The sequence below is a fragment of the Pelodiscus sinensis genome, chromosome 3 (assembly GCF_052426305.1).
Source record: "Pelodiscus sinensis isolate ZL-2025 chromosome 3, ASM5242630v1, whole genome shotgun sequence".
NCBI classification, from domain to species: domain Eukaryota; kingdom Metazoa; phylum Chordata; order Testudines; family Trionychidae; genus Pelodiscus; species Pelodiscus sinensis.
The window spans coordinates 21,079,060-21,094,302 of record NC_143054.1 but is presented as its reverse complement, the minus strand read 5'-3'; the positions used below and the strand labels follow the sequence as shown (position 1 = coordinate 21,094,302).

General features: G+C 45.1%; 1 long non-coding RNA gene across 2 annotated transcripts in view; it reads right to left on the bottom strand.

Moving 5' to 3' along the window:
• Positions 1 to 2,775: 2,775 nt before the first annotated feature.
• Positions 2,776 to 15,243, bottom strand: part of LOC112543789 (uncharacterized) — a 69,265-nt gene continuing 56,797 nt past the window's right edge. For both annotated transcript variants that reach the window (XR_012902490.2, XR_016349108.1), the window contains exon 4: positions 2,776 to 14,935. This is a non-coding gene — a long non-coding RNA (uncharacterized LOC112543789). The remainder of the gene's footprint in view (positions 14,936 to 15,243) is intronic.

Genomic DNA, 15,243 nt, shown 5'->3' with positions numbered 1-15,243 from the left:
TCTGCCAGAAGCAGATGGTGATGTGATCCAGGAGGCTGTGAAGACAGACTATTTTGTTTATGCACAGTTGGGGGATTTCCTCTGTGAAAGAGAAGATGGAGCAGAGAACAAAGTGAGCATTCGTAGAAGTAGTGATCTACCACAATGAGGATGGTCATGAAACCACTGGATTCTGCTAATACCATAACAGAATACAGGAAATGGCATACCAGGGGTAAGATGAGGAGTTCAGAGAAGGGAGGAGATGCAGAGTCTCTGGTGTGGGATCTTGGTTCATGCACACACCCTCCTGGAAGTCGAAGTGGTCTTATTTGTTACACACGAGGCCACAAAAAGAAATGGGATATTAATCATACTAAGTCACGGCATTATTGAAGAACTGCTACTCTTGTAGCTATGGGAACAGGATGAAACTCAGGAATTTGTGCAATTCTCAAGTTTAGTATGGAGACTAGTATCAGAGGGGTAGCCGTGATAGTCTGAATCTGCAAAAGCGGCGAGGAGTCCTGTGGCACCTTATAGACTAACCGAAGTGTAGGAGCATAAGCTTTCGTAGGCAAAGACCCACTTCATCAGATGCATGTATGGAGACTGTTGTTGCCTCTCCAGAACAGTGCAGATATGAGCAGTGTGTTGGACCAGATTAGCTGAGAAGATCCAAGTATGCATTAGACAGATCCAGAAGGTCTCGTAGCTCATAGTTAATGAAGTGGTGGAGCTTTGCTCAGGCATTAGCCAATCAGAATGGCACAAATTGATGAGGACCTGTTGGAGGGAAATATGTAAGGATGCACCAGCAAATAAAAAGCCCCTGAACATGGTTCAGGCAGCATCTCAGTGAGAACCAGAGTGCACAGAGCTGCGTAATCTGGCTTCTTTCCCCAAACTCTTAGGCAGAACCCCAAATGCAAGTCACCCTGATGCTTCCTGTGTCTGCACTGAGATCAAAGCCATAGGTAAAGCAAATGGTTTCACATCTGGAACCTTAACCCAGGTAATATAGACTTCTGGCATTTGATGGGGTTTCATGACACAAGTCCTAACAAGGGTTTTCTGTCCCAGAATCTGTCCACGCCATGCAAGTCTCCCAATTAACCACCATCTTCCACTCCCACTAGGGAACAGATGGGTCTGAACCCAGGAGAGTGCAGCAGGATGCCTGGCATGGGAGCCCATCAGCAACCTCCCTGGTGTCCCGGAGCAGTGTGTTGAAAGACCTCTTTCTTCCAAAAGTCGTCATGTAGTTCATTCGCAAAGCCCGAGCTACAGGCTGGCCTTCCTGATCACATAGCATCTGGCAATGGTAGTTTCTCTGTAATTTGAAGTCTATAAACCAAGACTGGAGAACTTCAGTAACTCAGCCAGAGGGTAGGGGTCAATTACAGGAGTGAATAGGTGAGGTGTTGTGGTCTGCACAGCGAAAAGGGTTAGATTGAATCAGTGGTCAGAGCCCCAAAGTGGGCCATGATCCCATTTTAATGGGATCACCAGGGCTAGCAGTAGACATACTGGAGCCTAGAGCTGAAGCTAAAACCTAAGTCTGAAACCTGCTGCCTGGAACGGAAGCCAAAGCCCCAGGGTTTCCACATAGAGCAGCGAGGTTCAAGCTCAACTTCATCACCTGCGCCAGGGATCAAGTAATACGTTTTGTTATGAGAAGGAGGTCACAATACAATGAAGTTTGTGAACCACTTATAAAGGATTTGACTAAATTGGTGGAACCCTATCAATCCCTAGCAGCAGCAGCCTACCACCAACCCCAAATTCTACAATGATAGCCTATTTCAACAATATACTCATTTTCAGTGCCCTTCTTTGTGGGCCTTTCCAAAAGCATAATTTATTATGTCACAATAATGGAAACGCCTTGTTTGTATAGGAACCAAATGTGATACTAACTGTCATCTTTGTAAATCAGCTGTAGTATATCAAAACAAATCTCGGTCATATCAAACTGTCACCAAGGACAATGAATGTGCAGCTAAGCAGAGGACTTAACATACACAAGTCTTATGGTGACACACTGAAATAGGGTGAAATTCACCCTAAAACTAAATTCACAATTAAATGGCCCATGAAACCTGGCATGAGAATGGACCATTTCTATATACTTGCAGTCCTTTATCACTGATAGGGCCTGATTCTGCATGGCATGTCCATCTGTTTTATATTGGTGTAATTGTTAAACTCAGTGAAGTTAATAGGATTGTCAGGGTGCACGCCCCCACTGTGCCTCAGTGCCCCCTGACTGTCCTCATCTAGCCCCTCTCAGGGCAAGTTACAGTCTGTGTGGGTTGCCTATCATTGGCAATGGGGTAATCTCTACTGCCCCGCTTACCTAGGCTGCCTTGTCATCCGCCTCCAAATCTTGGGCCTTGCCTCCGGCCCCTAGCCCAGGGGAGTCTTGGCTGGCCCTCTCCCAGCCCTAACTGGCTATCCCCAGCTGGTCTCCCTCCTGGGAGCTCCTGCTTCCTCTGCAGTCAGCTCTTCACTGCCCTCTCTCTAAGCAAACTGCTTCTTTATATAGCTGCCAGCTGGGCTCTCACTCGCCCTAATGGCTTCAGCTGGCCTCTCTGTTTCCAGCCCCAGCTCAGGACCTGAGTCCTGGTCTTAAAGGGCCAGTGCAGGGCAGGCGCCCTGTCACAAGGATAAAACAGTGCATTTACAATCAGGCGAATAGTGAATAATTATAACACCTTCAAATATGTTTATATTTCAGCAAATTATTAAAATGAAAAATTATTACTTTTTTAGTAATACCGAATTTTCCCTCCCAGTTCTAATTTGCTTTTCTCCAAAAATTTAGCCTTTTCCTCATTTAATATACTAGGTTAATAGTCATTCTTCCACTCTTTGACATTTAAGTTTCTCAATTAGAATTCATCAGTACCTATGGATTGATCATCTTTTAAAAAGATTACAAATATAGGCTGAACCCTCTGTAAACTGAGACTCACATAACAGCCATTGTCCAGCAGGGCCACAGAAGTTCCAGGACCAGAGAGTCCCAGTGAAAGGCTGCCAGACACAACCCAGCTGGGCTGCCCAGCAGGGACGTTGGGGGGAGAGACAGGACAGTGAGGCCTACAAAGGGTGGGGAGTCAGCCAGGAGGTTAGCAGCTGGACCAGGACTGCGGGGATGGGGAGCAGCAGATACAGGCAGTCCCCGGGTTACATGGATCCGACTTACATCGGATCCCTACTTACAAACGGGCTGAGGCAACCCCACACTAGCTGCTTCCCCCCAGCAGACCAGGGAGACGCGAAACTAGCGCCCCCCCCCCCAGCAGACCAGGGAGATGCGGAGCGGCTTTTCTCAGCAGACACCTCAGCTTGAGAATAAAGGACTGAGGGGAGTGAGGTGTGGGAGAATAAAACTGAGCTCTGGAGAAATGTTTGGCTAGAGTTTCCCCTACAATATGTACCAGTTCCGACTTACATACAAATTCAACTTAAGAACAAACCTACAGTCCCTATCTTGTACGTAACCCGGGGACTGCCTGTATGAGCTCCCCTAGTCCAACAAAATCTTTCATCCAGGGCTGGTCAAATCCCAAGTGCAACCTGTACATTTAAAAGCATTTGAAGAATTAGAAAGAAATATCTCTGAGGCGATGTCTACGCTAGAGGGTTTTTGCACAAAAACAGCCATTTTTGCGCAAAAACCCATGGAGCGTCCACACCTCAAGTGCGTTTTTGCACAAGAAAATTTACTGTAAAATGGCAGAACAGAGGGCTTTTTTGCAGTGTAGGTATACCTCCTTCTAAGAGGCACAACTCCTTTTTGCACAAAAAGGTGTGTGTGGACACTCAACAGCAGTTTCTTGCATAAAAAGAGCCTATCAGAAAAAGCACAGGTGCTCTGATGGCCAATCAGAACTTTCTTGTGCAAGAGTGTCCATGAAGTGTGGATGCTCTCTTGGGCAAAAGCACATCACTTTTGCAATGCGCTTTTGATGTGTGGACGCGCTTTTGCGCAAGAAGTTTTTCTGGAAGATCTCTTCCGCAAAAAGCATCTTGCGCAAAAACCCTGCAGTGTAGACAAAGCCTGAGTGACCAGACAGAATATGGATGAAGCTAGAAGTAGTGAGGTTCTACTGTTGTAGTAACAGTCACTCACATAAAGGCTACTGGTCAAAGAAAGATTTAAGCCAGACCCGCAATTTTGCAGAAAAGTGCCACCGAATATAACAGAAGTCCCCATGGGAATACTTTGCTGACTAGTGTTAGTTAGATCTGGATGAAGAACATACATACTACTATCATGTAACATAATTATGGCTCTACCAATGCTTCAAATATCTGCTAGTGAAATTTAGCATCTTGTTATTAGAAGTGCCATTTGTTGGTAATATTGTGGTAAAAGCTGACTACCATGTTGCTAGAAGCTTCATGTTTCATAATGACTATGCTTTGTGCAATTGTTTTATGATGCATGTATGTAAACAGCAAACAGGAGCAACAAGCAGGTGGCCAGTGGGAACAACAAGCAGATGGCCAGCAGGAATAAGCAAAGCAGAACATGCACACGCACATGCACACACAGCCCAATGGTGGAAAGAGAATTCTTACAGCTGTACCTCTGAACTCTGGGTCTTCACTGACCAAAGAAAACTGTGAGGGGGGTTTGAAGAGGGAGATCATATCACAGACACTTTGGTGTTGGATTCAAGAAACTGAGGCAAAAGACACCACCGAACCTACTCTGTGGCAGGTGTCTTGCTCGTGCACTTATATTTATGAATGCTGCTTGTGCTGTTTTCCTAATTTAATGGATGGCTACTTCTGTTAAATTCTTTCTATCCTCAGACTCTTGCAAGAGAAGTATTACCTCTCAGAGGTGCCAAGGGGGTGGCAAAGAGTCTGGGTGGGGCTCAAACCAGTTCTGTGCTATAATATTGAAAAGGAACCTCTAGATACTGAACCCAGCCCTTCTTGCTACCCACTTCAACTGGCAGAAGGGTTACACGTAAATGGGGAGTAGGATAATACTTTCCAAAACAGCCTGATTCAAATTTATTTCTGCAAAGGTGTAATGCTCATGCATGAACTCAGGAAGTCATATCATTTTTCATATTACTGCATTTACAGCTACATTCTTCATTTTCTTTTTTATTAACTCCCCCTTCTCTTTGCCAGTGACCCCTCTCTTTGCTCAGGCACTCCATCTAGACTGGTTGAATGTTTTCCCCACTGAATGTGGTACTTACAGATTTCTTACCCTATGCAAAAGGCACTCAGAGGCTGGGCAGTTACCTGATGCTAATTCTGTACACACATGAATCTCTCGGTTGTTCTACTAACACAGGGCCTGATCCAACTTATTGAAGTGACCTGAATTCTTTTTTGTGAATTTAATGGAAATTGGCTTGGGCCCTTAGTGCTAAATGTTCATAAGGAAGGTGAGATTTCAGACTTGACTGATGTCAAGTAATAACCAAGTGTCTTCACTTATTTTGTTAATTAATTATTTCAACTAAAACATCATACTCTAAAGAACAGAAATCTATTATTAAGGCAATGAGAACATTAAATTGAGTTTCACCCAGATTTTCCTTTTTATTAGTGAAAATGGGTCAGATCCTCAGTGAGCGTAAGGCAGTCAATGCAGTTCCATTGATTTATATCAACAGAGGAGCCGGCTCTATCACTTTTATCCAACCACAGACTGGGCACAGTTCCTTTTCAACCTTTTGATTTACCATTTACTTTACCATATTGATGCAAAACTCTTTGTCATCAAACACAAAGTCAAAATTCTGACCCAATTCTGAGCACTGAAAACCCAATGCATGTAACAAACCTTCTCTGATGAAAACAAAACCAAAGTAGCCAATGGCTTTCTTCCGAGACTAAATGTGTTGTGGTTTTGTTTTGGTATAGGAGTTTGGAAGATGTGGGGGTTGGGAGTTCAGAAAGACAAACAATCCAACAATCATCACTAAATTATTTTATCTGGAGTAATGCTAGAATGTTCAAAAGAACATTAGAACAGCAGTACAGGCAGTCCCCGGGTTACATGGATCCGACTTACATCGGATCCCTACTTACAAACGGGGTGAGGCAACCCTGCACTAGCTGCTTCCCCCCAGCAGACCAGGGAGACGCGAAGCTAGCGCCCCCTCCCCCCCCCCCAGCAAACCAGGGAGACGCGGAGCGGCTTTTCTCAGCAGACACCTCAGCTTGAGAATAAAGGACTGAGGGAAGTGAGGTGTGGGAGAATAAAACTGAGCTCTGGAGAAATGTTTGGCTAGAGTTTCCCCTACAATATGTACCAGTTCCGACTTACATACAAATTCAACTTAAGAACAAACCTACAGTCCCTATCTTGTACGTAACCCGGGGACTGCCTGTACTTTTTCAGAAGCTTATCTCAGCAGCAGGAAAGCTAGAGTCACCATTTTAGATCCACACTCGAGGACCATCATGTTCTAAGGGCCAAAGCCCAACAAAGAATTCAGTGGACTTGGGATCAAGACCAATAGGTCCTACAGCAAAATACTAAGAGGTGACACACAAAACTAGTTAAACCAGGCAGAAGCACTAGAAATCTCTTTCACTGACTGAAGACTAAGACATTTACATAGCAACTTCCTGCACACCCGCCAGAAAGCTAGCAGAGATGATAGAGTGGTGGAATAGAAGGTTCTTATCCACAACAAACCAGGATTACCTAATCCCTAAAAACCCTGCATTTTTGGTTACATTTGCCAGATCAGATATTTTCTCATGTGTCTATTTGGCCACCTCTCAGAATTAAATTCTGATTGTTATTCTTTGCCACAACACAGCCCTATGTTACATGCAATTTCATGGTTCTTTTCCAGTAATTAACACCATACCAAGGGCAGCAAGAGTTGAGATGAAAATTAATGCTATAGCAAAGGCCCATTAATCACTGCTTTCTACAAGCCAAATTAACTACAGAAGGTAGGGCTGATAACATGACAGAAATTAAATAGAGAAAGCTGCTAAAAATATGTAAATAGAGTCTGCGCCTTTAGAACTTTTTCCTTAAAAAGCCTTAAAAAGAACAAAACAATAGCGTCAGTTATAGAAAATAACTTGTCAGTTTAGTTGCATGCAGCATTAGAAACGGAAGAGCAAGACAACAAATAATGAATGTTATTAAGAACTGGCTGGATTTTGTTTTCTATTTATTGATTTCTAATCAAGATACCTGAATAAAAAATGTTTTTGTTTCTGTTCCAGTTATCCAAGATTTTGGGGACAGAAGAACAATCATTCTTAGCATGATTGATTGCATGAATTTTTATCTAAAAATCTCACCACACACAACACTGGATGATAGCCAACATCTTCCAGATAAAAGAAATATTCATTCAGACCAGAAAACATTAAAAATAGCCAAATAATTCTGTGACCCATCAAACCCTTAATGCCAACTTGCAAAAAAGGCCTTATTTCTAGAATGCATATTCTGGTTCACCAAAGAATATTATGTGACATCTTAAATGAAAGCTGGGGTCACACTGGTCTTAACTGTTGAATGTAGTTACTATGCAAGGAGGGTTTTAATACACATCTGCAAATACTGAAAATATGTCTTTAATACAGACTTTAAAAACATAAGTCACCAGAAGCAGTGAAAAAAAACAGGTTTTCCTTTAGATAGGAGGTACAAAATGCTTCTCTGTCGAGCTCTTACTTAAGCATTGTAAGTTAATATACTAGACATCCATTTATATACGAAGTTAAATGATAACTAAGAGATGTGAAGTTAGTAGGGAAGTTACACAGGAAATACAGTCATGGGAGGTTATCGAGTCTTGGAGCACATATGATGTTACGCAAAATGCTGGTTCTAAAATGAATTTTGCAATCTGAAGTGTACGCTGTCCCTTTGGGGAGAGTAGACCTTGTATTTCTCAGAGTGTTCAGAGGATAAGGAGCTGGCCACTACCAGAATTCAAAGAGATCTGGGGACTGGGGAGCCACCTATTTGTTACTTGCAGCCTGAAATAAAAGCTAGACTAGTTGAAAGGAGAGAAGACTGCCTGAGTGACTAACAGGGTTGTGATATTAGGGAGCTGATACCTAGCTAAGCACAAGTTGACTCGCAGTCCTGGTTACCCTGAGAATAGTTATGCATTCTGAGCCTAGCCAGTGCCCACTGAAGCCAATGAAAGGACATCTCTAGATCTAAGTAGACACTGGATCAGACCCTTTAATAGCATTCACAGGTCAAAATACAAGACTTTATTTCAAACCTAAGAAGCATATACTGTCATGACATAGGCACTATAATGTACATAAATTATCTTCAAAATCAAAACATTTCACAACCAACTTACCTATAGCAGGCCCTGAAATACAACCCGTCCAAGGCTGTTCCCCATTCTAGCTCTCTAAGTGTAGACGGTGGGGGCCCACAAGAGACTTTAAAATACCTTGCCACTAAAGGCATGTGTTAAACTCTCCAAGGGTATGTCTACGCAGCAGGGCTAAAGCCAAAATAAGCTACGCAACTTGAGCTACGTCAATTGCGTAGCTTAAGTCGAAATAGCTTATTTCAGCTTTTAGTACTGCCTGTGCAGCAGGAAGCCCGACTTCCCTTACTCCTTGTAAAACAAGGGTTACAGGAGTCAGAGTAAGAAGTCCTCCAGCTTGACATTATTTTGACGTTATGTCAAAATAACTGCTTGTAGCTGGTTTGGGCCTGTCACAGACAAGATATCAGATAGCAATAATAAGATCTCATGCTGTTCACCAATGTGTGAAATGGACAAGTAACATACGGATTAGCTCAATAAAAAGAACAGTCATGATGCTTACAATATCTGCGGCGCATTATGGGTAGAGTTGATTAGAAAAATTGGAGGAAAGGTTTCCAAGGAAAGCTTTGATGAAAGTGGAGGGAGGGAGGAAATTCAAAGTTTTCTATGGAAAATTTTGACTTTGACTGAAAAGATCAAAAAATACAATGCTTTACCTGAGCACCAGCTCGTTTTACAGCTCAAGCTGTAGAGGCTCTAACATTAAGTTCCAGAGGTCCCAGGTTCAAATCTACCTACAGGTGGTTACAACTGCACTGTATTTAAAAAGTGTCATTGGCCTATGCCAGCTGATTTGTGTTCACAGGGCTCAGACTACCAGACTGTTTAATTACAGTGTAGATGTTTGGACTTGGGCTGAAACTTGGCCCCTAGGACACTGTGAGGTGGGAGGATCTGAAAGCTCAGGCTGCAATCTCAGCCCAAACATCTAGGCCACAGTTAAAAAGCCCCACAGCCTGAGACATACCAGCCAAGGGTGTCTAATTGTAGTGCAGACATACCCTAAAAGTTTGCTACTGTGCATGAATGTAATACTGTTTGAAAAAGGACTGTTAACACACAATAGAGAGTCCATTAGTGCACAACCCTCTAGTGTGGACTCATGCACCATATAGACAAGCCCTCAGAGAAGTCACCTGATTTCTGAATGATTCCATTCCCCCCCATTTAAAATGTGATGGATACATATCCCACAGACTTATTGTGAGGCTTAATCTACTACAGATTGTACTTCTAAAATCCGGGATTTTCTGATCCAGCAGCACCACAGATATTGCAGGGCCGGAGAGCCCCTGCTGGCCAGGTTCAGGGACTGAGCTGGTGGTAAGGCACATAGGTCCAGCGGTAATGGAGCAGGCCTGGTGGGAAGCACAGCTCTGTCTAGCCAGAGGCAGCAGATCCAGTGGCTGGAAGCACAGCCCCAGACAGAGGGAACTGGCAGCACAGCCCTTACTGGGCTGGCATAGCAAGGAGAATAGCCCGCCCAGGCTGGAAGCAACAGGGCCTGTGCCCAAGAGCATAGCCTGGGCCGGCAGTGGGAGTGCAGCCCTAGCTGGAGTCTGCACTGGGGAGCACAGCCCCAGCACTGGGCAGAGAGTGCCACCCCAGCAGGGCTGGGGGCAGTGGGCCTGTGGCAGGAGAAGGGCTAACAGTCGGGAGGGGGAGCTTTGACCTCCCCAGGTCTGGCAAACACCATGGTGCTGGATTAGGGAGTTCACACCTGTACATACTTTAGAGCCACACACAAGTGAGAAGCCAAACAAAAAACAAAACAAAAAACTCACTGGTGTGGCCCCTGACTGAGAAGGAGAAAGACACTCCCCACATTCACCTCACACACCAAGCCTAGTAGGGCCAAGGCTAGTACACTTTGTGCGCTCCAGTCCTGCAGTAGGTGCTGGGGGGCAGGATCCAGGCAAGCTGGGGGCCACATCCAGCCTCCAGTGGTTCCCCACTCCTGTTTTAGAGAGTTTGTCTGTTTGATCAAGAACTCCTAAATGGTAAGAACTAGGACCACCAAATGCGATACAGCTTCTTCTTAGTGTGACTGAAAGCCACATAAGGGCTTGGTTGTGCCAGAAAAACAGGATGTGCCTGGAATGGGATTGCTTCTCAAAAACCACACCGAAAAGAGACAGAATCATCAAAGCAAGTACAGTCCTCACAACTGCCATAACGGAGCTTTCAACTAACAGTTGAAAAAGACTGAGCCAGAAAAATAGGATCAACCTAGAACAGTATTGCCTCTCAATAACCCTTACAGAAAAGAAATAAAATGAAGATATTTGGCGTAGTGCTCTGTTTTGGCCCTATGGGGCAATGTTGGGTAAATCTCCCAATTCCTTCATAATGGTAAAGCACGTGAGATGCCTGGGTGGAAGCTAGTATATCATCATGAATGGTATCACACTGCTGCACCGGCCTAGGTTCTAATGCCCATACACATGCAGAGGAGCATACTGAACTCCTCCTCTGTGAGCAGCCCCATAAAACATGGCAGAATCTGGCCCTTTATAAATACTACTTAATATGGAAGGGAATGACAAGCGGGGAGTGTCCCATCGGGCCTCTCCTGTGCCAAGCAAAAGGAAAAATATTTAAGAACAAGAAAAAAAATCTCTCAGAATTCCAGAAAGCAAACCAACGGCCTGATTTATAGCGCCAAGTAACCCTTACCTTGAACAGAAGATAGCATGAGGAAGCAGAACAGAGCCATGGTGAGGCAGGGATGGTTGAAAAGAAATGTGTGAGGGCCCCAGAGAAGGAAAAACTGTGGCTGTTAGGGGAGCCTGCAGTGAGGGGGAGCCCAGTATTGACTCTATGCTGAAGCATTAGTGTTTAAAGGACTATCCCAGAACTGCTGTCTTGGCTCCCAGGTGCACCATAGCAACAGCAGCATGAAGAGATCTGTATAAGCCAGTATAGCTGATCCCCGACTTACAACCGCCCAACTTACAACCCCCCGCATTTACAAGCATTTTTTCTCATGCAAGATAGCTCCTAAAGCCCCACAATTTACGTCCGCAGCTCGGATTTACGATGGTGTACGATACAGACTCCACGTCATCCCAAAACAAGAAACGCACAAAGTCAGTCAGACTCACCAGTCTGCAGCTGCTGCTTGACCTGGACGCATCTCCACCTCATCGGTCTTCACTTTTTAGTTATTTTTGTGCATTATTTGAACTATTTAGTTTAGTTTTTCCATTTCCGTAGTCAATTTTGGTATTTTTAGGGTATGAAATGGGTTTCCAGGAATGGAACCGCCATTTATAACATTGCGCCTATGGGAAATAAGGGTTCATCTTATGACAGCTTGACTTACAACGGTTCTCCAGGAACCAATTAGGTCGTAAATGTGGGGGTCGCCTGTACTTCAATGAGGACATAGTGGGTGGTAGAGCACCATGCTTGACTTCCTCTCCTGCCCCCCTGCACAGCCCAGCACTTCTCTAAACCACACTGAAATGCACAGCTTTAACTGATCTCTTGTGTAAATATAGCATGTTACATACTTTAACAGTCCACATCTGTCTGCAGAAAGCACGTCTTCGTCTAGCTCTGATCCAAGGTAGGTTTGTGCTTTTCAGCATGAGTTGGAGAAAGTGGGTGTGTGCACTGTGATTAGTTACATGCTAGAAATGCAAGGGAGTCTCTTGTGGAGGTGAGGAGTCCGAGTATGTTTGGGTTTTAAGACATGAGAATGAAACTCGTCTTTGCCGGTGAATTCTTTGATTTTTACTGAGTACATCAGTGGGGAATACACTTCAGCAACTTTAAACTAATCATTTTAAAAAGTGTCAAAACTCTTTTCAATTAAATGTATTTTTGTGAAAGCTGAAACATTTGGCTGAGATGTATCCATTTCTTCAAAGTTTTCAACAGGAAGGTTTTTGAGATCCAGGACGGGCTCTCTGGTCACTTCTCATCAGAGAGAGACAGACTAATCGAAAACCTGACCTTTTCCATTCAAAACCAGACATTCTGAAACAATTCCATTTCATGGAAACATTCCCAGATTTTGATTTTGTTCCATGTAAAAACAAAACAAAATTTCAAAACCACAATATCTGCCACAAAATCAAATTGTCATCTTCTGGTCAGTTCTATTAATTGAACTTTTTGCTTGAGGGTATGAGAAAGTATTGAGTTGAGAAAGAAATTGGCCAAATTCTGCACTTGTTAACACTGAGGTGAATTCAGAGTAATTGCTAACTTCAGTAAAATCACTCTGAATTTACATTAGTGCAACTAGGAGCAGAATTTGTCTCTACTTGTTTTAGAAAATAATTTAAAACTGCAATAGGGGAGATTAAAAGTATAAAGGGAATATCTAAGTAACTTTTCTGCATTACTAATATTTTGAAACTTTCATCAGAATCTCAGCATTTAAAAAAGATACAGATCAGAATCCGAACCAGATTTCAAATATAATCTGCCCACTTCTCTTTTGTACTTTTCTGCTGAAAAGAGCAAGTATAAGTGTACTGAAATCAAGATACGTTGGACTAGAATATACAAACCAGGATATACATCTCCCAATTATTGTTCATTGTTGATTTGATTGTGTAAAGATTCAAAATTAACCACACAATTCAAAATAGTAATATAGAAGGGACATGAATAAAAGAGGTTGCCAACACATCTAAATACTTCATGAAAAGAAATGTAGAACTTTTGCTGATTCGGAGCAGACTTATTTTTCAAAGAAAGAAAAGTATGAATGCAATATTCCTGTAAATGCTGGAGGGGACTGAATAGCCTCAGGTTGCAGTAGACTGAACAGCCTCACTCATCGCCAGTCCAAAGCCCACTTTCCAAAGCGTCTTTCTATTGACTACAAGAAGATTTGGCTCAGACTTAAATTTCCTTTTGAGTCAAGGCAACACAGTCTAAGGTGCAATCCTATCCCCACTGAAGTCCAGGGGAATTCTGCAATTGACTTCAACCGGATCAAACTATCACTCATAGTCTTGTCAGGATAGAAACCCTCTTTTGGGGGATCTATTCTAGTCTCAGGGCATGTCTACACTACAGAGTTTTGTTGGAAAAACAGCAGTTTTTCTGCCAAAACCTGTGTTACATCCACACTGCAATCATGTTTTTTCGAAAGTAAATTGAAAGAACAGAGGGGTTTTTCCTCTTTCTACGAGGAAGAAGCCTTTTTCTGAAAGAGTTCTTTTGGAAAAACGTGTGTGGATGGAGAGGAGGATTTTCTTTCGAAAGAAGAGGCCTCCAGGAAATAACACAGGTGTCCTGGTGGACGCTCCATCCATACTAATCATAAACGTATCATTCCTGTCTCCTGCCAGCTCTTAAAGCTGCAGGCACCCCGGACAAACCTTGTGGCATGAAGCCAGCCTGAGAGCAGCACCCTGACTGCGCAGCTCCCCCTGCCACAAGCCTTGCCACCCATGGTGGAGCCACAAGCCCCCCGCGACCCTTCTGGCCCTTGCAGGGAGCAGCCCCAGAGGTCCTAGGACCCACCAAGGGGGACCAAGAAGGAGGCACCCTCCTGGTCCAGAGTGGAGATCCTGTCCCTCCTCGAGCTGTGGGGTGGGGAGGAGACATTGCAGGACCTCCGCTCCAAACGCCGCAAGGCGGACATCTTTGAGCACATGGAGGAGTCCCTGGCGGAGCACGGACACCCACCCCGAACCTTGGAACAGGTCTGGAGTAAGATAAAGGAGCTCCGCTAGGGATACATCAGGGCCAGAGAGCGCAGCTTGCACTCAGGGGCAGGACCCAACCTATTACCCCTATTACCAGGAGCTCCACCAGATCCTGGGAGGTGGGGAAACATCTTCCCAACCTGTCATCGTGGATTCTGGCCTCGAGACCCCCGACGTCGCCCAGCTGGAGGTCACGGCAGAGGAGGAAAATGACCAAAGCCAGCAGGAGGAGGAGATGGACACCATCACCCTGTCCCTGGAGCTGGTGTCTGTCAGCCAGGATGTCTTCCAGGCCTCCTCTGACATTGGGGAGGGATCTTCAGGTGACTGCTCCCAGTTTGTCACACACACAGGGTTCCCCCCCTCCTGTCCACACAGCTCCAGCCCCCCCTCCTGTCCATCTTTCTGTGGTCCCGGACCCACCCAATCCCAACGAGGCCCCTGCACCCAAGGTGGCACATCTAGCCGCTCCCCACACCACTCCAAGACTCCTCCCCCCGTTCACCTTTTTTTAATGTAAGATAAATACAGACTTCATTTTGTTGGAAACCAAACAGGTGTTTTTACTGAGAGGTCAGGGAAGGGGTAAAGGGAGGGGTTGTGTTGGGAAAGGGATGGGGCAGCAAGCCAGAGGTCCCTGTTGGGGAGGCCCTGGGGAGAGTTATTGGGGTTCTGGAGAGAACCTTTCCCTCAGAGCCTCCCGGATATGCACCCTGGCCTCATGGGCCTGGTGGACGGCAGCTCTCCGCAGCTCAAAGGCTCACTCCTTGAGGCTGTTGTCTGCTCCTCACCCTGGGAGGAAGGCCTCCCCCTTCCTCTCCGCAATGTTGTGGAGGACATAACATGCCGCGATCCCCTCGGGGATGTTGTGCTCCCCTACAACTGAGGCGAGTCAGCAGACACTGAACTGTACCTTGAGGCACCGAAAGGCACACTCGATCTGGAACCTGGCCCGGTTCTCACAACCTGCAGAAGGAGACAAACACACACACAAAACAAACAGAGAATGAGAAAGGGAGTGCCTGAGCCCTTGGGAGGTGCCCACCCTCCCCCTCCACCCCCAAACACCCCAGGAGCCACACACACACGCCAGTAACAGGACTGTGTGAGGGCAGGATTGCACCACCCCCAGGGATAGGGATGGGGCTTCTCTCCCATGCCCCACTCCACCCCCCCCCCACACACACACACAGCCTCCAACCCTCCTTTCCCTAGGGTTCCCCTTTCCAGGACTTCCCTCCCCCCTGCAGGGACTGCAGCCCCGGGGTGCCTTA